This window comes from Gymnoscopelus braueri (genome assembly GCF_963280865.1).
Source record: "Gymnoscopelus braueri genome assembly, chromosome: 12".
NCBI classification, from domain to species: Eukaryota; Metazoa; Chordata; class Actinopteri; order Myctophiformes; family Myctophidae; genus Gymnoscopelus; species Gymnoscopelus braueri.
In genome coordinates this window covers 17,952,891-17,980,317 of record NC_137614.1, presented here as the reverse complement: position 1 = coordinate 17,980,317, position 27,427 = coordinate 17,952,891, and the positions used below count along the sequence as shown (strand labels likewise).

General features: G+C 44.1%; 1 pseudogene across 1 annotated transcript in view; it reads left to right on the top strand.

Annotated features, from left to right (window-relative positions):
* Nucleotides 1–25,306, top strand: part of LOC308097226 (N-terminal EF-hand calcium-binding protein 1-like) — a 35,812-nt pseudogene extending 10,506 nt beyond the window's left edge. Inside the window, exons 3-12 of the transcript XR_013935127.1 lie at nt 11,163–11,271; nt 12,136–12,161; nt 12,609–12,706; nt 18,374–18,632; nt 19,115–19,194; nt 20,976–21,029; nt 21,407–21,519; nt 21,870–21,947; nt 22,264–22,355; nt 24,032–25,306. The product of XR_013935127.1 is annotated as an N-terminal EF-hand calcium-binding protein 1-like (transcript). The remainder of the gene's footprint in view (nt 1–11,162; nt 11,272–12,135; nt 12,162–12,608; nt 12,707–18,373; nt 18,633–19,114; nt 19,195–20,975; nt 21,030–21,406; nt 21,520–21,869; nt 21,948–22,263; nt 22,356–24,031) is intronic.
* Nucleotides 25,307–27,427: the final 2,121 nt, after the last annotated feature.

Below are 27,427 nucleotides of genomic sequence, written 5' to 3'. Positions count from 1 at the left end.
CGCGGACCCCCGTGAAACATCGCGGACCCCATCGGCTGTTCTTTTTTTTTCATGAAGGTGGTTGCTTGTTTCTGGCGCACATCTGGCAACACTGACCTGTGTGCTTGTCACCCCAAACGTGGCAACCCAGATGCCTACGGTGTTGTGTGGGGACATTACAAAAGCAGCTGCGTGGTGTTGGGTTTCACTCCACACATAGGCATGCGCAGTTTTTTCCCCCCACCTTTCAGCCAGTTTCCCCTCCCTTTCAGCCAGTTTCCCAATTGTATAGATAGATGGTTTGGCATATTTCATAAAATATATTCCAAAGAATTTAGGACATTCTTTCTTCAGACTCATGTAGGTTTATTTGTCATTTTGATTTTTTTTAATATGATTTTAGGATTTATATTTTTTATTATAGTTGCCTTCAGCATTATACAAAGGTTTTACCACGGTTCTCCGTTTACTACTCACTATGGGATATCAGCGCCCTCAGGCGATGAGACAGAGCAACACACACGCTCCCGACGCCAATACTGATTGGCTAAGGGTATGTCACGAGTCCGGAAGACCCGGGAGTATAAAGCTCCCTCGTGACGTAGGCTCTTCCTCTTAACATTCTCCTCTCTGCATGCCAAATGCGCACAGAAAGGGGTGTCTGGTGAGTAGTAAACTCCGAACCTACTAAAACCGGGGTTACATTCGTAACCTCTAGTTTTACCACGGTTCTCCGTTTACTACTCACTATGGGATTCATAAACCCCCCTTGAGGTAATGAGCCACACAACCCTGACAACCCCGCACGCCCCTCAGCTCCCAGGTCACGTCCCCCCTGGACGTGACCTAAGACCCCCAGGCCGTAGGTCCACGACCTTACGGCCCCTGGGCCCCCCCCAGCCCCTCGGGCTGGGGTGCGGGATAGACAAAAGAGTAGGCCCTGACAGACTCTAGAGTCTGCCTTATTCTCTAACAGGCAGACACAGTCCGCCTCATAATAATGAGGAGCAGGGCCCAATCCCCAAGACACAGCCCTGCTGGTCCCAAGGAACCTAAAGAGGAAGTCGAAAGATATGGAGAAAGGCCCCAAGCCTACTCCCTATCCTCCACTGACCTGGAGGCAGCAGCCACACCCAGGACAGCGTGCGCCACTGATGACGCCGCCACGTCCAGACTGTAAAAGGCCGCAAAAGTCGATGGTGACGACCAATTTGCAGCCGCACAAATCTCCTGGATCGAAGCTCCCTTGTAGAGAGCCCAGGACGTGGCCATGCCTCTAGTAGAGTGGGCCCTCAGACCCCCCGGGACTGGGACACCACTACTCACATAAGCCAGCTTAATGGCATCACGGATCCATCTAGAAAGCGTCGCCTTGGTGACCGCCTTCCTCTGAACCCCCATGCCAAAAGAGACAAAGAGTTGTGTCGATGAACGATTGGCCGCCGTCCTCTGGCAATAGAGCTTCAAAGCTCTCACCGGGCAGAGGCAATGCAACCGCCTGTCCTCCGCCGAAACGAAGGGAGGTGGATGAAAAGCCACCAATTCAACCGGATCCGGGGCCACCACCCCGGTCTTTGTAACGAACGCCAGGTTTGGTTTAAGCAAAACCCTCCTGTCGTTGTTCAGAAAATTCATGCACTCCGGACTCACCGAGAGCGCATGCAAGTCACTGACCCGTTTAGCCGTAGACAGGGCCACCAAAAGGACCGTTTTGAGACTAATGACCTTCAGATCCATAGACTCAAAAGGCTCGAACGGGTGACGGCACAGTGCATCCAGCACCACCGTCAAATCCCAGACTGGGAACAGCGGCCTGTTGACCGGTCTAGCTCTCCTTGCGCCGTTCATAAACCGGCGCACGAAGTTATGCTGACCCACCGTCTTGCCATCGTCGAAACCTAGGTGGCAAGCCGAAATGGCCGCCAAATACACTTTCACCGTCGAGAAGGATAAGCCTTGACTTAACCTTCCCTGTAGAAAAGTAAGAACGCTGCCCACCGGTGCCTGGACAGCCACCACCACAGGTGACTGCTCCAAACACCAAGATGCGAACACATTCCATCTGACCTCGTAGGCCTCCCTTGTGGACATGGCCCTCGCGCCCTGGATGGTAGCCACCACGTCAGGGGGGAGGCCACCCGAAGTCAAATTCGCCCTCTCACGGGCCAAACCCATAGGTCTAGGTCCCGAGGGCGCTCGTGGAACAGCTCGTTCCCTCCCTGCCTCACCAGGTCTGCTAAGGGAGGGAGGGCCAGAGGCGCATCGTAAAGGAGCGGAGCTATCTCCGACCTCCACGTGCCCCACGCTGGGGCCACCAGCAACACCGACAACCCCTGGAGCCTGACCCTCTCCAAGGTGGGGAGGATCAACTCCATTGGCGGGAAGGCATAAAGCAGTTCGCTCGGCCAACTGTGTGCCAAGGCGTCCACGCCCATGGAACGGTCCCCCGCCTTCACTGAGAAAAAGCGAGAACACTTCGCGTTCCCTTTGGAGGCAAACAAATCGATCTGGGGCCGACCGAACCTGCGCCAGATCTGTTCCGCCACCACCGGATTGAGTGACCACTCCCCGTACCGGAGACTGCCTCTGGACAGTAAGTCCGCTCCGCAGTTCTGGAGGCCCGGTACATGAGACGCCCGTATGGACGCGAGCCGTGAATCGCCCCAAAGTGTGATCTCGCGTGCTAGACCATCCAACACCAGGGAGGTCAGGCCTCCCTGCTTGTTGATAAAACACATGGTTGTAGTATTGTCCGTTCTGACTGCGACATGACAACCCAAGATCTGTGCCTCGAAATGCTTCAGAGCGAGGAAAACCGCCAGCAGTTCCAGGTAGTTGATGTGGGCCGACCGCAACGTCGGATCCCACACTCCCCTGGTCCACCTGCCCTCGTGGACGGCTCCCCACCCTGTCAAACTGGCGTCCGTGGTGATGACCTTCCACGAAATCACAGCTCCTACACTGACCCCCTGGGACAGAAAGGCTGCTTGTGACCATGGTCTGAGTGCCTCCACACACCATGGAGACACCATCACAAGCCGACGACCTGAGGTGGGTGGGATCCGAAGGGCCCTCAGCCATCTCTGAGCGGGTCTCATGTAGAGCCTGCCTAAGCGGATTAAGTGAATGGCTGAGGCCATGAGACCTACAGCTTGCATGCATTGTTTGTAAGTAACTTTCCGCCCCAGGCGAAAAGACCTCACACAAGCCAAAACGCTGTCTATCCTTTCCTTGGATAGACGTGCCCTGAGCGTGTTCGAGTCCAGCGAGATCCCCAGGAAGGTGGCCCGCTGGGATGGAACCAAAACGCTCTTCTTGACGTTGATTGTGAAACCCAGTGACGTCAGGTGGGAGATGGCCATGGCCGTGTGCCGCGCCACCTCCTCCCTCGAGCCTGCGGCTATCAACCAGTCGTCGATGTAAGTCGACAACCGGATTCCTTGTCTCCGTAGTGGAGCAATGGCCGCGTTGGTACACTTCACAAACACCCGTGGGCTCAACGACATACCAAAAGGGAGAACCGTGTACTCGTACACTTCCCCTTCGAAGCCGAAGCGCAGGAATTTCCTGTGCGGGGGATAAATCGGAATGTGGAAGTAAGCATCTTTCAGATCGATGCTCGTCCACCAGTCGCCCTGACGCACCGTGCGTAATAACTTCACGGTCGTCAACATTTGAAAATGAAAAACCGACAGGAACCTGTTGAGGCCCTTCAGATTCAAAATGGGTCTTACGCCCCCCCCCTTCTTTTTCACCAGAAAATATTCCGAATAGAACCCCAGACGGTTCTGATCCGGAGATAATTTCCGTATCGCGCCCTTGCGCAGAAGGGAGGCTACCTCCTCTCTTAAGGTTTTGGCCGCTTGACCCGACGCTCGAGTGTACAATACCTTGTCTGTCATGGGCGGCTTCCTGGTAAACTGCAGTCTGTAACCCTTGCGAACGGTGCGCAGCACCCAAGGATTCGGCTTGCAAAGTTTCCATTGATCCAAGCATTGAGCGAGCGGATTGTCGCTGGATGCTGCCGTCGCTAGTTCCACTGGTCGTAGAAACGTAACCATGGGAACCGGAGACGCTAAAACTCTGCTCAGCGGAGCTACAGCTGTGGAGCCCGCTAGAGACAAAAGAGGTCGCGTCGATTCTGACGTCCTGCGTGTAGAGATCACGTGACCTAGTGCGGAAGTGTTCCACACTATTCCCTTGTTGTCTACAAGGCCCGCCGCCATCTTGTCTAGGCCCCTCGGCCTGACTAAAGGAAGCGACGGGTCCGCCTCCACTGACGGAGGCACTCTGTTGCCCTCCAGAGGCTGGCGTGACACGGTGCACGGCAGGCTGTAAACATTGGGGTGACCCTCGACCCGCGCCGCCATCTTGCAAACCCTCCTCTCCACAGTGGGCCTCTGGCGCCCTCTGCTGGATGGATGGTAGAAATGGGATTTTTGGCGTGACCCTTGTACATTGGCGTTTAGAATTAGCAATGGATTTAATACCTTTGTTTTGTTCATAGCATGCACAGTATTCATCCCAGCAGCGCTTGGACAGTCTCCAAAGGGACTGTCCAAGTGCTGTGGGCTTATGGTTGGAGGGCATTGATACGGAGGGGCCCCCCCAAGGGGGGTCCCTCCGCATCGCAGCTCTGAGGCGGGTGAAATGATGAGAGGTTTTGTAAATTTCAGAACATTTATTCGAACCACATTTGACACACATACACCCTGGCAAACAAAATTTTGACACTTTAATACAGCAGAGGCCTGGCTCTGTAATATTGTCATTTTTTGTTTTTTCAAGTCCGTCGGGGCCATGAAAGGGCCAAGTCTCTTTCCCGAGGTGACCAGGGGGGCTAATCCCCCCCCACTCCGTCCGTGTGGATGTGGGGGGGGCAGCCGAACAACCGGTAACACCGGGGGGCAATTGTCAGGGATGTTGCCCGCGACCACGTCCTCTCCCGCCGCGTCGTGTGGATCGGGGGGAAGAAGGAGGGGGGGTGCGGGGGTCTTTGCGACGGACGTCGCCGACTCCCAGCGACATGGGTCCTTCTGCTCTGGAAGGACGAGCCGAGGAGTTGCGGGAGCTGCCGCTGGCACTCGGCTGGCGAGACGAGGAGAGTCTCCCCCTTATGGCAGACCTCTCCTGGCGAGGTCTGCCAGGTTGGGAAGGCTTCGGGGCCAAAAGACCCGCTGCTGCCTCTTTTCGGGCCCTCGCCGACTCCGTGGAGTCCTTTAGGTACTTCTCCGCCCCGCAGAAGAGATTACCTGCCGTGAGAGGAAGGGCTAGCAGCTTTTTCTTAGCGTCTAACTTCTGCGCGTCCTTTGTGAAAGTGGCGAGGTCGAGCCACCTCACCCTCTCCATGGTCGCGCAGTCATCCAACACCCGGCCGGTCCAGTTGATGGCGTGTTGGGTGCAGGCGATGGTGAGCTGGTTGAGGCGCTGCAGCTCCTTCGCGTCATCGCCCCATGTCTTCTTCAGCTCTGCGAGCCGTACGGCAGAGGAGCCCTGGAGGATGGTGACGGCGTTGAGGGTCTTTGCGACCTGTCCAGCCGCGGCGTAGGTCTTTTTCAACGCCGCGGAGGATTTTCTCATCTCGTCGTTATAGAAAGACGGTGTGGCGCCTCCGAGCACCACCGTGCCTGACTGCATGTCCTCCAGCCCCTCTGCCAGCACCGGGTCCATGGGAGGGACCTCGATCAGCCCCAGGTCCCTGGCGGAGATCAGGTCGATGGGGAAGGCTAACCTTTGTGGGTCTTGATGATCCCCCCAGGAGCTCATCAAGGCCGTCTTGAACCCCATCGCTTCAGGGAGCTTCTTGGACTCCACCACCCGTGTTGGTGGAGCCTCCAAGCCCTGGAAGCCTACTGCGAGAGCGGTGGCGCTGCGGCTCTCCACGGGCTGTACCAAACCGCACCTGGCGATGGCCCGCTTAAACACCGCCGTTACCGGTTCGATGACCTCTTCGACGGTTTCGCCTTCCCCGTCGGCGCTCGCCATGGACACCTCCTGGACGTCCTGGTATGGCGCGAGCTCCGACTCATCCTCCTCCTCTTCGTAGGCCAGCGACTCCTCGCTGTCGGCTAACGAGGCGGCCCAGTCGTAGTGTCGACGGGGGGAGGTAGAGGCGCTGCTGGTGAGCTGCGGCGGCGACATGTTTGCAGCGGCGGCAGGTGGCGTCAGCGTCGTCGCCGCTAGACGCTTCAGCTTCGGCATCGGCACCGGTGGGGGTCCCATGAGTGTCCTCTCGGGCGGCACTCCTGGGGTCCCTGTGCTGGTGGCGGCGGAAGCCTCGCCGGGGTCGCTCCTGGCCCAGCCGACCAGGGTCTCTACCCTGGCAAGCCGGGCGTCGAGCTGCTGGCTGGTGAAAGACGCGCACCCTTGGCACTCGTCCCTCTCGCCCTGGCGTTCCTTGGCGGTGGCGGCATGATTGACCCCGCAGCAGTAGATGCAGACACTGTGGGGGTCGTCTGCTGCGACGAGGAGGTCGCAGTGCGGCCGGCTGCAGCTCCTCGGAGGTTCCATCCTGGTCTGGAACGCAGCGGTCTAGTCTTTGTTTGGCTAGTAGCACCTAGCCTAGCTGCTACCAGTAGCCTAGCCGCTGGCAGAATGAATGAAAAGGCGCTAACCGGCGTTTTCACAGGACCAGGAAAAGAAGTACTGTGGATAGATAAATACAATAATTAATAAGTTCCGGGAGAGAACTTTCTAGCAAGGTTTTCCCGTGGGGAAATACTCCTTATTCCCGCTTTGGGTTACAGTTGAAAATTCCTTGCTTATCTGTGTGTGAATTTCTGCGCATTCGCATCTGCAGAGTGGAGAAAAGAGGAAGAGCCTACGTCACGAGGGAGCTTTATACTCCCGGGTCTTCCGGACTCGTGACATACCCTTAGCCAATCAGTATTGGCGTCGGGAGCGTGTGTGTTGCTCTGTCTCATCGCCTGAGGGCGCTGATATCCCATAGTGAGTAGTAAACTCCGAACCTACTAAAACCGGGGTTACATTCGTAACCTCTAGTTTCTCATCAGTGCTTATGCTATCAAAACTTTTGTAATTTTTGTTTTCTCCAGTCAAACATGGGCCTGAGAAAGTATTAATTTCTCAAAACCAAAACAAAGATAGCATTCACAATTACATCCAACAATAGAGCCACGCAGCAACAAGAATTGGAACATGATTAATGCACAAGCAGTCATACCATGCTATTCTTACCTCTAGCATTATCCTGAAACCAATGCAGTGAGCGTGATGCTTTTGACCATAGCCTGGGATCAATACCATTTTCGGGTTTCTGATCCGGTCGGAGCGGAAATAACTTAACGTCATCATTACATCTTCAGGTGGCCGGAACCAGTGACCGGAACCACCGGCGCCGTGCATCTCCAAAATGATTACCCTAGTTTAAAACTTGTTTAGTTTGGTATAATCGTTTCGTTTTTTTGGTGTAATAATCGTCCATCTTTTATTCTAACTCGTAGCGCGACTAGCGAGACTAAACGAATTGATTCGCATTATGTGGGGAACAAAAACAATGCGAACAACCGGAACCAACCACCGGAACCACGATTATTTTTCTTATTTTTTCTAAACAGGATCACACGGCTAGTTTTAGAACGAATACCAGGCTTTCCTCCGAGGTGGAAAGTCTGGTGACGCAAGGTTATTTTGACCATAGTCCAGTTTTGAATTTGCAATGCTCTCAGGAGAAATGGGCTCATGCTGAGTGACTTACAAAATGTTAAAATCTTTTTAAATGTTATTACGTCTGACGCAACGGAACTAAAACATTTAAGCTCCCAAACAACTATCCTGAAGGAATGACTCAACATAAATTTTGATTTAATTTCCCAACTGGGATGTACAGTAGCATTGACTCACAACAAAGCAAATTTGTGAAATCCGCAAATCCTGTAATTAAACCTCAGTAGCTGAGAGGTCAATATATTGACCATTAAAGTATTAAGAATAGTTAGCTTTCTACTGCGTCTGGCATTTTGTTTTATAATGAAATTTTGGGTCATGGGTGGGATGGCCGACGGAAGTATTAATGCATGTTTTTCAACAGTTGGAGTCAGAAATGATCTTTCTTCACCAAGTATTCACTGACTTTTGCCAGTGGTGAGATTGCTGCAGGTACACATCAACAACGTATATTGTCATGCTGACACATGAAACAAGAAAGATAATGCTTCAAATAACATATGGACAGCAAGAGACTACTATAAATGCAATGACTTCAAACTCGGCACGCTTGTCGCCTTCTGCTAAATCTGGATCTAAATCTCCATCCCCAAAACTAAGCATCTCGATCTTAGTTAATCCAAAACATACTGTCTATCTGTTAATATTTCCCTCTTGTTCTCCAAAACCTTGCTCCTTACCAACAAAATGTAATAAATAATTATACTTAAAGCAAAGCAAACTCCACATCCCCACATGACAAATTCCCATGGTGCTTTGAAAATGAATGTTTGCGTAAAGGGGAATTTGGGCTATGCTATGACTTACATAATGTGTAATTGGGTGTGAAGCTTGAACAAAGAAACAATGTAGGGAAAAGTATGTAATGGGTATCCATAAGGAAATACACATCTCATGGCAGGGACGATTGAAGAAAGAGTTGCAAATCCTTCGTATTAACTTGCCCATCCTGTTGGTGTTTAACTGAAGCAAACCACACTAAACTTGCTGAGCAAATTTATGCTCCCTCGTGGATGATTTTAGTGACACCTGTGCCAATTCCTGTAGGTCAAAGTTTCCACTAGCATACACTAGTCTTGTCTTTCATTTTCCAGAGTCTGAAACATCACAACAAGTGTTCATGACAAGTGTTCAGCAAGGCTTGCTGTACACATGTGAGTCATATGTTTGTAAGATGGCAAGAGGTCCAAATCTGAGTACCGAACAAAACTGGCCAGTAACACGATTTACCATGATTCCAGACAATGAGAGACTGCTGACTAACTGGTATCTTGGATCTACTTTTGGGGGGAAAGAACACATCCTTGCTTACTTTGTAAGAAAATACAAATTTAAAGAGGTGAAATATATATATATTTTTGAACAAAATGAGGCAAATAAATAAATAATATTATCCCTCTCCTCATGTTGTTATTTCATTATGTCATTTACAGCTATATCACACATTGACCAGTTTGATGTGTATGAAGAAGTCTAAAATGTGAAGCCAATCTTCCTATGAAATATTTGATTTCATTGGTGAGGTTTTTCTGTGATTATGTCACATACAGAACAATCGATTTTGTTGGGTGGCATGGGAAAAAATCGATCTCCAACAAACTAAGTAATGATGATACCATCAGCCATCTGTTTGCAGTTTGCAGTCTGGCAGAAGTCTTTAGTTTAGTTTATTTCAGTACATTTTGTGGTAACATACATTTAGTACAAAAAAGGTAATACAAATATTTATTTATTTTAGAAAATAACAACATTTCTGACCAAAACTGTATAGGCTGAAGCCATAGCTTATTTAGCAGTGAAGACAGAGGTGGTTAACAGAGTGTTGATCTGGGCTTGTAAAGCAGCCTAGCTCAGACCAAAGATTTGCGACAAGATGACACCCTGTTAAGCCCGATTTATACTTTGTATGACGTATCATGGTGTTGCATGCCGAAAATAGTACATCTACAAGCTTATGTACAAATATACAAACTCGCAGCGTGTCACAATGCGATGATGGGTTGTGAGCTTGTAGATCGCCTTATTTCATCAATTTTTGCATGACGTTATGAGACGTAGTATAAAATAATGAGTAAGTGGTTTATTGATTTGTTGATATATAATAATAATGCACTTCTTGATTACTCAATTAATCAAAAAGTAATTGATAGAATAATCGCTAAGAAAATAATTGATAGTTGCAGTGTTCCACACAACACCATGGCGCAGAGGAGCATAAATTAAGCATTAGAATGTTGTGGAGAAAAATTGCAGCAGTCTGAATTAGGCTTTAGATCTAGGATAAGGATAATTCCTTTCTTTAACAGGTCCGTTCATGAAAGTCCTTGCGGTCTTGTTTCCAATGAGGGCCTGTGAGCAATTACAGTGCATTACATCCACACATTTGTTGGCCTGGCCTGGAATCGTACCTGGGGCAACCAGGGACTCTGGGTCCCTAGGCGGGCTCACTAACCACTCAGCTAAAGCCGCCCTACTCAGCTATGGCCGCCCTAAACTGACTGTCTCACTTCTCATTCCCAGTTTCCTTGAATACTTGCTGATCCAGTAACACACAGATATCATAGCCACACTGTTCATAACCTGAGTGGACTGGCGACACTGCTGCTTATGAATCATATTACCATAATAGACTGCAGATTCATATCTGCCGTTCTGCATTTTTAAGTGCACCATTCACCAACCTCCAAATGGATTCCATTTGTGAGAGTGTAGCCTAGCCTACTATAGTCAGTTCATGTATCCAACCTTTTTTAAATAACATGCTGCCATAAATAATTTTGTATGATTAAAGCTGCACTATGTAACTTTTCTCTTGTACCCTGGATTTGAACCCGTTTTCCTGCGCAAGTGCTCACATCTTTTACCATTGAGCTAATGGTGCCTGCCTGCTTGCTCAGGGTATAAATTGAATCTTGACCTTTAGGTCAAAATTCGTGTCAGATCCTGTGTCTAGGTGAGACATGACCTTTGACACAATCTAAATGTCTCAATAGAAGAGCAGGGAGACGAAATACAACCACCCCAATTGTATAAGCCAATACCATACAGATTGGACACAATTACATTTTATTCATAAAAGAAAAGTTGCATAGTGCCACTTTAATTGTAACCTTTTCCTCAAATAATAGATGTACTTAGAAAACAAAGTAAACAACAACAACAACAAATGCTACTCATGAGATTTGTGTTTATGTTGCAATAATTATAATTATAGAGGATAAATTGAATATGTTTTTGCGATAATCAGTCCTCACCATAGACTGTAAAAGTAAGTCCTCAAAAAGGTGTCCTTTTGTAAAAAATAATAATTATATATACATTTATTTTTCATTCCTTGAACAGTGACAAAGAGAAACTCATCTTTAAGACAATTGCAGTGTGATTTGTTATAGTGTGAGTTGTTATAGCAGGCCTCACGAAAGTTCAGTAGAAGGGTGAGGCGTCATTTTCACAAATCCTCTCTCTCTCTTCCTCTCCCCTCCCTCCCCACCTTTCAGACGATGGGAAGCTGTCCATGGAAGAGTTCCAGTCGTATTTTGCTGATGGTGTGCTCACTGACGAACAGATGCAGGAGCTGTATTACTCCATCGACAGACAGCGCAGCGAGTAAGTTAATCTGCCTGTGGGAGTTAACTCCACTTTAAAGGAGGATGTGTCAATATTTCACTGGGAGGGACCCTAGACATCTCCAGCATGAACCTTTAGTCCTTAATCAGGAAGGTTAGAAGCATTTAGCCTTTTTACATGGGAGGGATGAAGACCCCCAATGGATAGAGAAATGTATGGTCATTGTATCACTGTGATGGAGTTGTAGTTGAATTACATCAGTGCTTGAAAATGCATTTGTGGAACAGCATAGTAAATAACAACTTAATTTAGGTAACGTCTTCGGTCAATAGACCTTCTTCAGGCATCAGAAGGTCTATTGACCGAAACGTTGCCTAAATAAAGTTTATTGTGCAAGTGTAGACGGTGTGCGGGTCATAGTAAAATCAGCATAATACAGTATAAATGGGATATTTGTTCTTAATTAAATGTAACCATAATGGATAAAAAACGATATATATATATATATATATATATATATATATATATATATATATATATATATATATACATATACATATACATATACATATACATATACATATACATATACATATATATACACACACACACACACACACACACACACACACACACACACACACACACACACACACACACACACACACACACACACACACATATATATATATGTATATATATATATATATAGAGAGATATATATATATATATAGAGAGAGAGAGAGAGATATATATATATAGATATATATAGAGATATATATAGAGAGAGATATATATATATGTGTATATGTATATACGCATGCAACATTAACATCATGATACTGTTTACTTCCATAATGTTTTTGTGCTCTTCCCCTTCACCAACCTCTCCCTCCCTCTCAGCGAGCTAGACACGGACAAACTGACAGGTAATTCTGTCCCAGTGTTGCTTGTGCTTTATTGTGTCGTCAACATCACTCTCATAGCCTTTATTCCAGGGTGACCTGCTTTGTGCGACTTTAAACTATCACCAAGGCACTGGGTATTGATAGCCAGTACAATCCTTATCCATTTGTAACTCCGGTAGTGTACACATTTAAACACATATATTTGTATACTCTTATATACTTTTACATTGTGAACTAAATGTTTTACTCTCAGAGACCAGATGAAGAGACAAATGCAGTATTGCCATAGTTATATTGATGTTTATGTTACTGACTGTTATGTAATGTTACTGATTTCTCCATGATAACAAACTTGCAGCCTCTTGCTAAATACGAGTAGTCAATATTGGGATTTCACAAAAAATAAAAAAAAAGAACTGTAGCCCTGTCACATAGTATGCTGAAACTGAATCTCATCTTCACATCCAGAGTACTTCACTCCACACCTCTGAGAATATGTCAACGTCTTGTCTGCCCTGGAAAAGCTGAATGTTGCCGTCCTGAATGCCATGGACAAAACTAAAGAGGTGGGTGGTCTTTCGGATTTTAGCCTATTATATCTGCCATCTTTCAGCTTTCACTGGTGAAGGCTTGAGTCATTCTTCATATCCAGTCATCGTCAGTGTCACTACATTTGACATACAGTACATGGGGAGAATATTAATGGTATAACAACAGCAGGCCATTATCCACTTAAATGACCTTTAAGGTGATTTATACTTAGTTGTGCCATGGCCGCCATGCCCCCTCAGTTGGGCCGTATGCCCCTCCAAAATGATATGATCTGAGGCCTGGTCCAAGTAAAACATGACTTACTTACTGGCCTTGCCATAGCCGCGGGAAATATTTTTGACCAGGGGGTGTGGAGTGCACCATATTGTGCTGGTGGTCAGGCTATTTATGATGACATTCGCCCTGGGTTGTCGATCAGATCATAACAAAGATGGCAAGGTTGAGTTTTCAAACAGTTACTGGCCAGCTCAATACAGCCCACCCAGCACCCCTAGTTCCCGTGGCTATGGGCCTTGCTGCCCTGGTATTTGGCCTTTATGCGCTCAAAACATTTAGAACACCAATGGCCAAGTGACTACCACTAGAATTCCTTTCTGGCTTGATACGTTTTTAGGTCTAATATTTTCAGCACAGGACACCACAATGAAGTATACATTAAGCATTAGAATTAGACTGCTTCAAAGCGCCCAGCATTACCAAGGATGTGGGGGCTGTGCTTTTGTTCGCGCCCACGTTGTCAGTATGAAATCCCCTCCGAAGCCTTTTAAAGACCCCTCAGCTGTAACGATGATATGACAGCATGGAGAATCGCTCTGCACGACTGGCTCTGCCTGCTTCCCTCTCAGGTTCTACTCCCTGACATTATGTTTTCATTCAAAGGCTCGCCGAACTGTACTCTCAGAACCCTTCTGTCCTCACAATGGCCTTTAGAGCTACAGCTCAAGAATGAAGATAGATAGATTGTATTTTTCACTCGCTCATACAGGTACAAGCAGCGAAATGTTGCTTCGGCATGTACAACAACAGCAGCAAATCAATATATGTACAAAAGATAATACTGGATTTTTATGAAAGAAAAAGAACAAGGATGTGCAGTAAGGCATACATACATACATATAAAAGATACCTTGTATGTCCAAAAGAGGTACTTTTCAGGAAATGGAAAACAACATGTGATCCAATGTGGTTATTATTTAGTCACAACTAACATGTCTTGTAAGCCTTCAATCTCCCATATTCGCATGCCAGTCTGAATTATTCAGTGACTGAGAGGCAAAGAGTTGCAGTGAGAATTAGACTTGCACACCCTGGAGTTAATCCAGCTAATGAAGTCAATGGTGGGGAAATAAGTAAAATGAAACTTGCCTCAGGCCTAATTTGTGGCTTCATCTTATTTGACACTCCACAGTACAAAAAATAGCATTCAAGTCTTCAGTCCATGGCAGGGGTGCAACAGTTAATCAAATGTTTTTCTACATTTTTTATTATAACTTTTCCAAAATGGAGAAATGTCTATTTTTGCTCGACACTGTTGTACAACAAAGTATACAATAATTCTTAAGTGGTTAATTCAGACTAATCGATTTAGTCAATGATAAAAAATCAAGTTAATTATTTAAAATAAATATGCTTTTCCTTTATTCGATTAAATAGTAACCATATTTTAAGACCCCCTGTCTAGGGTAGGGAGGGTAACATAAAATGGAGGACGACAGCTGAATCCAAACTGAAATAGTTTTTATTTTTTTCAGCAGAGATTTATACGTTTTCTCTCTTCATTTTTCTTATGTAACTTCAGGGTGCTAGTTTCAATAATATATGTTTTGCCTCTGGTTTCATTTCATTCAATGTCCTCCTGTGTGTTGGCTGGCGCTGTCTAGCGAGGTATATGTACTTCGTCACACAACGGTGCTGCCCTCCAAGCATAACTGACATACAAGCTCACAAAGCGTTGCAGATGCGACCGTTGTGAGCTTGGAGGTCTGCTATTCTCGGCCGTTCTCTGTGCACGACACCTTCGTGCGACGAAGCATAAATTAGGGGCTGCAGCTCATTGAAATCATGCCGAGCAGACAAGTTCTGCTGCCATGCTCATAGTGAGTGCTCGCTCCGTTCTAATGACAGTGAATGGAGGTGGGGTTTGGAGGACAGAACTGCTTTGAGATTTGCTATTATTGTTTACACACAACAGAAACCAAGGGGTATTTTAAACATTAAACATCCTTAGCCTCCTTCCTCCACACTTTGAGAAACACAGCATCTAAAAGTTTCATTTTTACACAATTTACAGTGCTGTGACCACTTTTCCATTACATCTATCAGTGATCTGTTTTATTGGTGCCGGCCTGCACGTGCAAACTGGTTCTTATCAGTGTGACATTGTCTGATAAGGCATCTATAGTTGGACCTAAAATATAACGCCCACAACCAACCAGCAACCGGGGTATGAGAAGAGCCAACCAATCATGGGTGGGGATCAATTCCCCACAGGCAGAAGCTGGCTCTGGCAATCTGGAACACTGCCTGCATTCAATCTGCCAATTACCACCAATCCACCATTCACCACCACACCCAACTCTCCAGCATTCACCAGCATATCCATTCTGCACCTTGTAAAACTAGAAACAAAATAATACAAAATTCAAACAATGCAAGTATATATACTGTAATATAATTTACCAAAATAATAGCCTGTAAATATAAATGAATACAAAACAAAATACGGCTGGCCGTAACAAACACCATAGTATAACCACAATAGCTTATGGTTCTAGTTACTGTATATAGATAATCATATCTGGTTATCTGGTTATCTATCAGAGAAATTATGAAACTAGAGTGTTGGAAATCCTGTTCTTTAAGCCCCATGGAGCAGAGTGACACACATGCCAACAAGATGTAGAGTGGATTAACTAGGTTGCTCATGACGTGACTGTGTGAATCCTCAGTGAGGAGGGCCGTAATGAGATGGCGATAAGCAAGGCGTTGAGGTCAAACGTTGAAGAACGGCCACTGAGATATAATCAATAGCACAGCTCGCTCTCCATCGATTTCACCTGACCCACGTTGCACGCCAAGTGGTAAACTGTTATTTCACTATGGCAAGAGGACAGACTCGGGTGTTAACTCAATAAAGGGCGGCTTCAGTCTGGATGCATATTGAGCACATGAGGTTATGTTTTGTCCCATTCCAGTTGTGTTCATTGCTGGCAGGAATTGAGTATGATGTTTGTAAGCGCACCCAGGTAGAGTAGAGTGTAGAATGTGTCCAGTTCCTTGTACATAGTTTTCTTGAATCTTCCCACACATGATTTATGCGCATCAGGCTAAGCGTCAAATTATCAAGTGTTAGAGCGATAAAGAGGGGTACAGTTGGAAAGAGCGACAGATTGTAGTGGTGTAATATGACCATTATTAGGCAAAGCGAGGCAATTTATTTGTCTACCACATTTCAACAAGGCAATTCAAAGTCCTTTACATAAACATTGAGCATTAAGACATCAAGATAGAGTATTAAGAGAGTGCAAAAGAAACACATCATAAAATGATATTTGAATGCAACAAAAATAAAAGGAAAGTTTGAGATAAAATTACAGTGTAGAAGAAGTATAAAAAAAAACCACTATGATTATAGGGTATCTTGAATTGGAGACAATGCAGGAAAAGAGATAGATTTGTCTCTTTGGTGTATAGAGCGTGATATGAGTGTGATATGGCACACATATGGTGGCGCAGAACATAATGCTCCACACACTCTGGTCTCTCTGTGTGCCCTCTCTGTGTGTCCTCAGTTTCATGTCTTTCTACACCAACCTGAAATAAAGCATAAAATTGCCCCCAAAGAAATATTCCAAAAAAAGTGTACACAGCTAAATCCTCAGTGTTAATTTATTCATTTGTAACTGAGTGTACAAAATGCAACCGAGTGGACCTTTCCGGGTCCATTCGCTTACATTTGTTCACTCTCAGAGTTAGTTGAACACTGAGGATTTTACTGTGTAATATCTAATGTGACAGTAAACGGTGCTGACAAGAGCCCCCCAGCTCTCCGAATGACCAGACATCACATGTCCTCTGCACACACTGCCACTGCACCACAGACACACACAGATGATTATCAGCTCCTCTCATCTCTTTGCTGCGCTTTCTTTCTTGTCTTGTCTTGCTCCTTTCAAGCCACCCCCAGTCCTGTGTCTTTTATCACAGTCTCAACATCCCTCTTTGGTGTCATTGTCTCTTGTGGCAGGTCTGTCTGGCCCGCCTTTCTCCACTTCTTTGATTACTCCATCCTCACTCTTCCCCGGCCTTGTCTCATGCATTTTTCATTTGCCATTAGTCACAAGTCTCTCTTTTCCCCTGAAAAGTCGAGTCACCTCAAACTCGGATCAGCTGTCTGTGATCGCTGCAACGGATTATGAAAGGCAATGTTAAGCAGCGTTCAGAGGTCATCAGCACTGCTATTTATGGCTATAGGGTGAAGGAATACCAGCCCTCCATGTGGCATGTACATGAACTCTGTATTTAACTCAGAATGTAAAAAAGGACCCGTTGTGGGAATGGAAGAAGGAGAATACATTTTGTTCATCTGAGGCAAGACCAGAGCAGAATATATTTCCTTTGATTAAAAAAGTTAAAAAAGAATACTTCTACTCACGTGTCATGACTCCTCTGCCTTGAAAAGAAAGGGGGGAGTAAAGACAAGCAGGCCTGGGGTACACTTGCACTGCAGGGATGAACCTCATATCTTCTCTGCTTGGTGCTTACACAAGAGCAGCACGGGCAAAGTTGCAGAGAGACCCTATCAGAACACAGCAGCCGAAGCTCTCAGCGTTACTGATCCATTATATCAGAGGATAAATTTCATCAGAGCAATTCCATACATACAGAATGTATTCACACCATCTCTTTCCATTTCGATCAATACTGAATCATCTTGGACATTTTGGTGCCACTATTAACCACTTGAACCCTAGCTTCCCTATAGAGCGAAATAGTGTCCGCCATGTTTTTCACTGGCGCAGGTCCCACTGATAGAAATCCCATTCATTTCTCCATAGACGTTTCATAGACGAAAATAGACGAAAATCCTTTTAAGAGTTTTAAGCCTGGAATCAAGGCAGCCAGGCTCCTGGTGTATTATGACCATAAAACATTTGATTCTATTCAATATTTGGTAGGCGCAAAAAAGGCGAAGGTACAAGACAAACTACTTCTCCCATGAGCCATTGCTCATACATTTCCAATGATTCCAGCCAAAACGATCATTTAGGTTGCTTCTTTTTAACTTACATGAGCTGACGTACAGTAATGGATCCCATGCAGGACACCACATCTGTTCTATTTAAATTTTGTATTTAACATTAAATGTTTAAAAAATATTTAACCAGGCAAGTAATAAAGATCAATTATTATTCACAACTACTGTATGTGGCCTGGCAAAAAGGCAAGGCGGAAGTGGGGCGTAGGGGCGTAAGGGTCTTTAAGAGACAACTTAAGGAACACCGTAATGGAACTGTCTTGCCGTGGCATTTCTGTGCCAGTGTGTGGGCGCCTTTAAGGCATACTAGCTGAACGGCTTCCATCATAAAATATGACATTGTTTAAAACACCACTTGTTTATCACACCACTTGGTTCTATCATCTGTTCTTTATATTCGTTTTCCTCCAACTCTGCCATCCAGGAGTACCAGGGCTCCTCGGTTCTGGGCCAGTTTGTGACACGCTTCCTGCTGAAGGAGACCTCCACCCAGCTCCAGTCCCTCCAGTCATCGCTGGACTGTGCCATGGAGGCTGTGGACGAGCAAAGCTGCACTGGGAAGAGAATGCTGAGGAAGCCTGAGGACCTGCCCATCCAGAGGGCCGCTAAGCGCCCTGGCCGACGCATCCAGAAGAATATGTGTCTTTCTCCTACGGATCCCTACTCTGGCATGCTCACTACAGGTGCACAATTCAACTGTTCTTTTCCACTGTGTGCAACTGTTAACCAAACTAATAGATCTAATCGATTATTTAAAAAAATAATCAATTACAATAAAATAAATCAATTAATCGAGTAACGTAAATGGACCATGCACTAGGCCAGTGCAACAGTTGTCAACTGTTGTCCTGCAACAGTTAACCACTTTCATCCCTATTTTGGGCATGTCGTTATAGGTGAAATAGCAAAAATAGCAGATAAGCAGTTATTTTTTTCTGAAACACAACGTGTGGTTAATCAGCCTAATCAATTTAGTTGATTATGAAACATTATTAGATTTTTTCCCGCATTGATTTTATTAATCAAAACAATTATGGATAGAAAAATCGCTATAAAATAATGGCTTGTTGCAGCCCTATTCCAGTTTACTCCAACCGTAGCATCTTGGGGATTATAACGGACCCTGTTTGACTCTCATGTGCTGATGTTGTGCTTCCTGGTTCAGGGGTCAGTGTGGAATCAGACAACCACTGGAGCTCTCAGATGAACCGGCTGCAGCATCTCATAGACAAACTGGAGTGTGAGGTTTGTATAGGGCTTGGTAGGGGGGGGGGGGGCTTTACTGGTTCTGTGTATGCCTTAAAATCCTCAGCGTTAATTTATCCATTTGTAAATCAAGTGCAAATGTCAGAATTAAATGAACATTCAGGATTTTACATTTAGCTTAATGACAAAGTGATGTTAGGGCTTAGGGAATTGCTGCCTGAGGAAGACCTCTTGTACTCGAAGCCTGTAAGATTTTAAGCCAATTGTTTTTGTTTGTTTGCCTAAAGAAAACAGTTGTAAAATCAGTTTGAAGGCATTCAAACTATTATTTTGCATTGTACAGTGGTCTCCCTCCTCAATTGTTCTTGCAAGGGCTTAGGGAATTAAATGAATAATAGCATATTCCATTTGATGGATTTCTTTTATCTAATGAGTCACCACCGTACCAAGGAGCTAGCCTTAGAGCTGGTCCCTGCAGGCACTGTCCAGTGGCTCACTGCTCCAGATGGGTCAAATGCAGAGGACACATTCCCCTCTGGGGATCAATAACGTATAAACGAAGCATCGTGTGAGTTCATGCGGGCCACGGGAGTCATATGCCCCCAGCTGTAATCAGCTGTTAGTCTGTTGATTGAATAACTGTTTCTAATCAGCCATGCATTTCTATGCACCAATCACAGCCCTTTCTAGACCATTTAAATATGGCCCCTCCTACACTTACTGTATATGTCCCCCTCTACTACTCCAGGTTTCTTGTTTACAAACATTACTGGGTGCATGGGTGCAAAACCACTTTGACGATTACGCACACAGCTGAGAGTCTAATCATCTGAGTGTGATTAGAGTCAGCTAGAAGAGTGAACTGCAGTGGGTGATCACGTGACCTCAAGTACAAGTGTGTCTCAAACTAGAAGAATGCTTTCCAGATATGCAGCAAGAAGAATGCTGCATTCTGCACCCTAGCCACTCAGAAACCTGTCTGTGTGCTGCTGCACACACTCCTGCTAGTAAAGCTTACCTCCATCATTTTATTTCAAAGTCTTGCATGGCTCAAAGGTTAAAATCTCTTTCCTAGTCGTGGGGGTTTCTGCACCACGCCATGCACCAACATTTTCTGCAATAATTATTTGTCGAATTTTGGCCACTACCTATTTTTCATAGTTTTCATACTGTATGAGTAGGCTTCTATTTATTAACTGGTTGTATTATGGTTTTCCTACTGAGCCACACAGTGAATGGAACCTGCATGCTCTAAAGAAAGAATCTGTACAGTACCTCTATCAAAATCAGACACTAAACACTTGGCACGATTACAGTATTAGTAGCAGCAAAGACATGCACTATTTAACCACTTGGCTATTTTTGCCTTAGAGATTGGTGTAGAGGGAAACGAAGAGGGGACCAAGTATAGAGCCCTGGGGGTACCCGGTCAACTGGTTTAGTGATTTAATTTTAAACATTAATTTGAGATTTCAGTGTGGCTGGAGATTTTCCGAGAATGGGTATACACTTCAGCATTGAGTGACAAGGATAACAAGCCAGCCTGCTAGTGCCCTAACATACAGTAGCAAACCCCCTCAACTGTCCTTATCTTCACCATGCAGAGACCAGCACACAACACTGCTTACAGAGCCCTGTCAAGGCTGTTTCTGGGCTCATGCATATACAGTTAGAGATCTCCTTCTCCTTGCGAGACCCAACGCTTTGTGACAGGCGGTAACTAGAGGCCATACTTGCATAGATTCATGGCTCAGCCAGCGGCGCGGTCGAGGCTTGTTCTGCCCTTGACATGACTGAAATATTTATGCTTCCATTTGCAGAGTCCTCATCTTGAACCCCTCAAAGAAGACACGTTAGCAGGCACATATAAATCGGTGAGTCCACTTTTAGCAAAAATATAGATAATGTCCTACTCAGCGATCTACCCGGTGTTAATCTAAGTCAGTATAATTGTATCTGCTCCATGAGTGAAATTATTACAAATTAACACTTGTCAACTCAAATATGTCACAAATCAGCTTTTTTAAATATAATTGTATAATAGTGTATTGCTGTGACAGTTCAGATGGTATCATTTTAAACTAATACAGCTATTGGCTGATTGGTCAGGTTTAATTTGTATATTATTACATGTTTGAGTGTTTTTTGATATGATGTACATTTCCCACAACATTTAAACTATCACTTAAGATCATTTCAATACAATGTCATTCATCATGGGTTTGGTTAATGTTCTGTCCATCCTGTCCAGAACATCCTTCTGGTCCAGAGACAGCTATCTGTGAAGGAGAGCGATATGGATGAGTTCCAACAGGCACTTAAGATCTATGAAGACGCCACCAGCAGCCAGCCCAACAATCTACAGTATGTAAACCTCTCTGTTTACATCTGGGTGGCACTCTAATTTGATGCCACCGATGTCGGCCATTTTACATTTCTGCTGTCCAGCCAAATATTTCGAGGGATAGTCATTCTTTCCCTCCCCCTCCCTTTCCCTCTCACTAATTTTCATTATCTCTACTTTTTTGCTCTATCTGTCTTTGTCTTTCTTTTTGTTACTTCCTCCTCCTTTGCTTTTTCTGGCTCTCTCACACGCCCTCTCTCTGTATCTGTCTGCCTCTCTCTCTCATTTTGCTCTCTCTCTCTCTCTCTCTCTCCCTCCCTTTCCCTCCCTCTCTCTACCTCCGTCTCTTTGCTCCCTCCCTCCCACCCAGTGTCTCAGTGCAGAACCTGCCAGACAGATCATGCTTCATTATGTACGAGTTTTGGCAAGACCGTCTGTCCTGGATGAGGTACTGTAATTCTCAGTATAAAATATATATGTTTTTTAAAAAAATCACATTTTCATATTTGGTTTACATAAAAAAGATACATAGGCTACTTCATAATGGCAAAAAATATATACATATTGTGCTGCATTAAAGTAGACATACATCCTCTTGCCAGGCATTTTCTAAATGAGTCAAAAACACCATCAGTATCCTTTAATCTCCCAACCACCAGCTGCTCCTGAGTCTTTTTCTCTTGAGGTTTTATTGGTTTTTGTTGACGGTAAGCTTGGCCAGGCTCGTTTGCTCCACTGCTTTTCTCTCCCGTTCCTACCATCAGTTACCTGCAGTCGTCCATCAGCAAGACCTTCCAGCGCTGCATCATCGACTCCCTGGAAGAGGCTGAGATCGTCTCCACCATGCTGCTCCCAGGTAAAGGTGGCAAACTGCAAGCAGTGCTATTGGTCAGTGGTTCTCAACCTTGTGGGCCGCGAGGGTATTGCAAGTGGGCCCCCAAATAATTGGCAAAACACTAAGATTTGGATCCTAATATAACGTTAATATTTAAAAAAATATATAATATAACAAAAATAATCATGGTGTTCTTTATTGAAACCATTGAAAATTGTGTTTTCATAGTGATACTGATGGACTTATAAAGTACACTATGTTAGTTCCATTGATCCAAGTCGGAATACAATTGATTGATTTGATCATTAAAATAAACATGCTCTGAAAATGCATGCCGGCCCTCCCATCTGACCAAGATGGGTGAAAAAAAGATCCAGAAAAGGTTGGGAACCACGGCTATAAGTTTATCAACGAGGAAGATGTTCTCATCCAACTCCTCTGGCTGGATTCTCTGCCAAAAATGACAAACACCCTAGGTGGGGTTGGCAAAAGGACCTTTCTGTGTGGAGTTTGCATGTTCTCCCCGTGCCTCCTAGGGTAGGTACCCTCACAAAAACATGCAGTAATCCTGGTCACTATACTGCCTCCCCCTGGTCAGCCAGGGCGCCTGATGGAGGGGAAAGGAACTGGTTGGAATATCGTGTTCCTTCCACGCGCTAAGTCTAACCAGGGAACCTCCCCCCTGTCAGGTGATAAGAAGCGGTCTGCTTGCTCCTCATGCATTGAAGGAGGCATGAGCTTCAGCTTGGGCTCTCCCTAGGCTGGCAGAGGGAGAGTAGTGCCCAGGATTACATAGGCAATTGGCACTGGGTGAAAAAATATGGGTTAAAAAATCGTGGAGAAAAAAAAAAAAAAAAGACAAACACAGGACTAGTATATCCCTCCGAAGGAATTTAAACCAACGCTGAACAGATGTTCTGGGGGGGTGTCATACATTAATAACGGCCTAAATACATTCACGTAATGTGGCCATAAATAAAAGCTAGCATAATTAAGTGTTATTTAGATTTTTTTGCCGTTATTTTATACTTATAGCTCATAGCGCGGCACCGAGTTCCACACTATGAGCTTGTAGATCTGCTATTTTTATAAGTATAAAATAATGGCAAAGAAATGACACAGATGCTTTACCGGTCTTAAAGGGTACCGTTACTGTAATGAATGCTACTGTGTTCTTGTTTTCCTGGTCATTTTTCAAACGCTATTGGGTTATCATCACCTGATAGTATTGGCCACAGGAGGTATAGTAATAGATTCAGGCAGTAACACTGTATAACCATAGGTGTCCTACCCAACACCAGGGTCTACATTTTTCAATGGAAGAATAGAGAGACCACCTACAAGTTAACCACTGCAGATTTGGTAGTTGTATTATATTAACATACTCTACCATACAGATTGGTTAAAAAATTACGTTTTATTTATTTAAATAAGTTCCAGATTGCAGCTTTAATAGCCTACAATGAATAGGATTTTTTTATAACTCAAAACAAAAACGATGTATAAAACCAAATGTGTAATGAGCTTAAGACTGGTGCTGAAAATCTTCTAATCAATTGCACCAACCCTTGGGCTGAAACGGATTGTTTTTAGGACAATTACTGAATGTTTTGTTGCTCTTCTGTCCATACTAATTTGTTTGCCGTGAGCACAGAATATACACCAATTATCCTCAACTGTGGTGATCTTTCTTTCAGCCTCTTGGTGGATTATGAACAACAACTGACATGGGCAAACCTTACTTCAGTAAGAAGAGGAGTTGGCATTATTGTTTTATCTGTTTGTGGTTTATTTGATTTTACTTTTGCATCATGGGCATAGCCGGAAGGATTTCCAAAACACTCTGCTGTGTTGTTAAAAATAAAGTTTTAACTCTCTGACTGCCTAGCTGAAACAGTCAACAAACAAAAGAAGCCAATAATGCAATAATATTTGTGCTATTGGAAACCCTGTCATTGTCACTTTCACGTGTGACCATGTTTCTTACAAATTATGCTTTGTAATGTGTAAATATGAAATGCAAGAAAGAAAAAGAAAATATTTCTGCATGGTTTCTTATTATTTTCCAATGCTACAGTTAATAGCAATGTTAATTCATCCATTTGTAACTCTCAGAGTTAAGTTAACACAGAGGATTTTACTGTTCGGTTTATTAGTAGGTAGGTAGTGTCACAGTTAACCCATTAACAGCCATAAAAAAGCAACAACCCATCAATTCACCAATCCCTCATTGCAAATAAAAAATGCATACAGTGAAGGTAGGGTTGACCTGCATTTCCCCATGTTCTCTCTGTTGTATTGTACAATGTTGTCTCCTCCAAAGCTGTGCTTACAAGCATTTTAGGGAGCGGGTATTGTAAATGGTTGTTAGGTAGAATGTAGTGGAAGAATGGTTATGGTCCACACTGAAAGGTTTAATATCATACGGTATCATACTTACACTCTACTGTTCAGAATTAATAAGAGTCAACAATGGACCTAAAACAGTGTGTCCAAAAATTCTGGAATCATAACAGTGAGGCTGGCTGGGCCCTAATGCAGTGGTTCTCAAAGTGGGGTCTGGAGGTCCCCAGCTAAATTATTGATAGTAATATTAGGAACTAAATGGTCCCTTACATTTCTGTAAATCCAAGGGTGTTTAAATGGAAACTACGGGTCCATTTGGTTCCATATGTACTCTCGAGTCGCAGAGTAATCAGAGCCTGTGGCCTAATGCATATCAAACTGGTGGTACTTTAAATACAAATATTTAGAACTGGCCTAATGAATTCATGGGTTGGAGAGGGCTCCCTGAGTCATCTCAATTTAGCTTTCTTGGACTGCCAGATAGGAAAATATTATACTGTGAAAATATGAGCGCAATCTGCAACTGCAAATTACTTGCCTTGTGCAGCTGTGAAAGTGTTAAAATGAGTGTTAAATAGCTCTATATTATTTGTTCAGCAACAGGTCCAACTCTTTAGTAAAATAGTTTTTAAAAAATGCAGATAATATTGGAACTGGAACACTATAAATTTGAAGCTAATTAACGATATTCTCAATCCTGATTGGATAACATTGGTATTCTGACCTGAAAATGTATTGTATGGTATGGTAATTAATAGGGTACTCACACAAGAGGTGGATGATGAATTATTACAACAAAACATAATACCGCACTTGTGTTGTAGTGATGCTTTTTGTCCTCATAGGTAGCAATAACTGTATCCAACTCAGGTGACCGTTTGGTCCAAATAAAATCTACAATTTTGCGCTATTTCCTGACTCTGGGCAGCCTTGGGAAAGCGCTTGGTGTCGTTTGTGTAGTTTTGGCTTTGGATCAAGACGGTCATCGGTCATGTAATATGACAGTCTTGTATCAAGCCTAGTGTAGTTTAAGGTAGACAAATGTACTGATTCTGATGAGGAGGTGCATTGCTGCCCGCTTGCCCAGCAATCTTTTGCTATGTAATGGCCCACTAATCACCGCAGCAGCACTCTTGAACAGAAATTTGCATAGAGTCTGTGCCGCTCAAACAGTATAGACACATTTAGAGCAGAGTTGTTGGGCGGAGGTGATTGCTGCCCTTCCATTTTGTGTTGTTAAGCAGAGACGCCGGGGCAGACTGTTGTTTATTACTGTTGTTTTGGGAACAGGACCCGTTACTGAACAAACACATTACTATCCGAATATAGAGCTTTAACTTAGCAAAGAAAAAGAAAGACCCTTTTTTTTAAAAATTATTATTATAAAAACATATCACTTATTCACCCCTTTAATCTAAAAATCCAGATTCAGATACCAAGAAACAGGGGTTCTTGCTTACAGACACATCTTAGAGTTGGTGATGAAAGAGTGAGTGACTTACCTATGATTCTACACTTTTTGGACACCCTGTAGTTTGAACTCATGAATTGGACGTTTATTGTAGATTATACCATACTATGGAAGTGGACCAACCACAATACAGAGCATGATAGCTTTTAATTGTGCAGATTGTAGTAGCCTACTGTTATGACCACAATGAAAAGAAACCTAAAAGCCATTCTTTTACCTTCAATGTCTATGAAAGTATGAATCCTTTCATGGTACAGTCAAATGCAAGTTTATATATTTTGTGTACAGAAATTAAGAAAAACTAAAGCAAAACTTGAGTCACATTATTACATTCTGTTAAAGGGGGATGAAATCCTAGGCTGATTTTGTAGTTTTGTTTGCCGGTTCAGGTGTAAACCTACAGCAGGGTAAAAACCATGGCAGGCCCTGGACTATATTGTATGTCTATGTAAGCCTATACAAGGCTGACATTATAGTACACCATGATCTTAACAGACCCATGATTTGCTGTGTTGCTATAAGTAGCCTGCCATGTTTTTAATATGCTTTAGATGTTCACCCTGAACTGGAAAGCAAACTACATAATCAGCCCATGGTTTCATGCCCCTTTAATCATCTGCACATCAGGTAGATATTATGAAAGATGATATATAAAGCCGTTATTGAACATTGTTAAATGTATATGTTATGATGCTGTACCATGATCGTTGTGATATGGGATGAATGAATGTATCCACTCTCTCCTGTGGGTGTTCATTGGATCTTTTGTAGTCAATTATATTAAAGTTGTCATGTGGATGCTATGTTTATTTTCTGGCATGAAATAAAGTTCATGGCGAAATTGATTTGGCATTCATTAATCCATTTACTTCAGCTTTAGGAAGAGTGCATTGCAAGTTTATTGAATTGTATAAAACAAATGTTCTGTTGTAGGGTTGTATTTACCATCTATCAATTTTATGTTCGATAACATTTTAAGTCTGTTACCTTCATAGGTCTTGGGAGAACAGTCTGCAGTGCATAATCAGGAAAAAGCAATTATTGCTTCATTAGCATATTATTTTGTTTGAAGGACTTGTAGTTCTCCTTTTAAGTTGTGTCAGAATCCAATTTCACAACAGCTTTCACATGAAAAAGTAACAGATGAAAAAATAAATCTCCCAAGAAATAATTTTCCTTCGCTTCGGCTAAATTAGCTTAGACACTTTGAAGTTCCCTGTAAATATAATATTAATCTCATCACAGAAAATAACAAGGCTCAGTGCCGAATATGGGG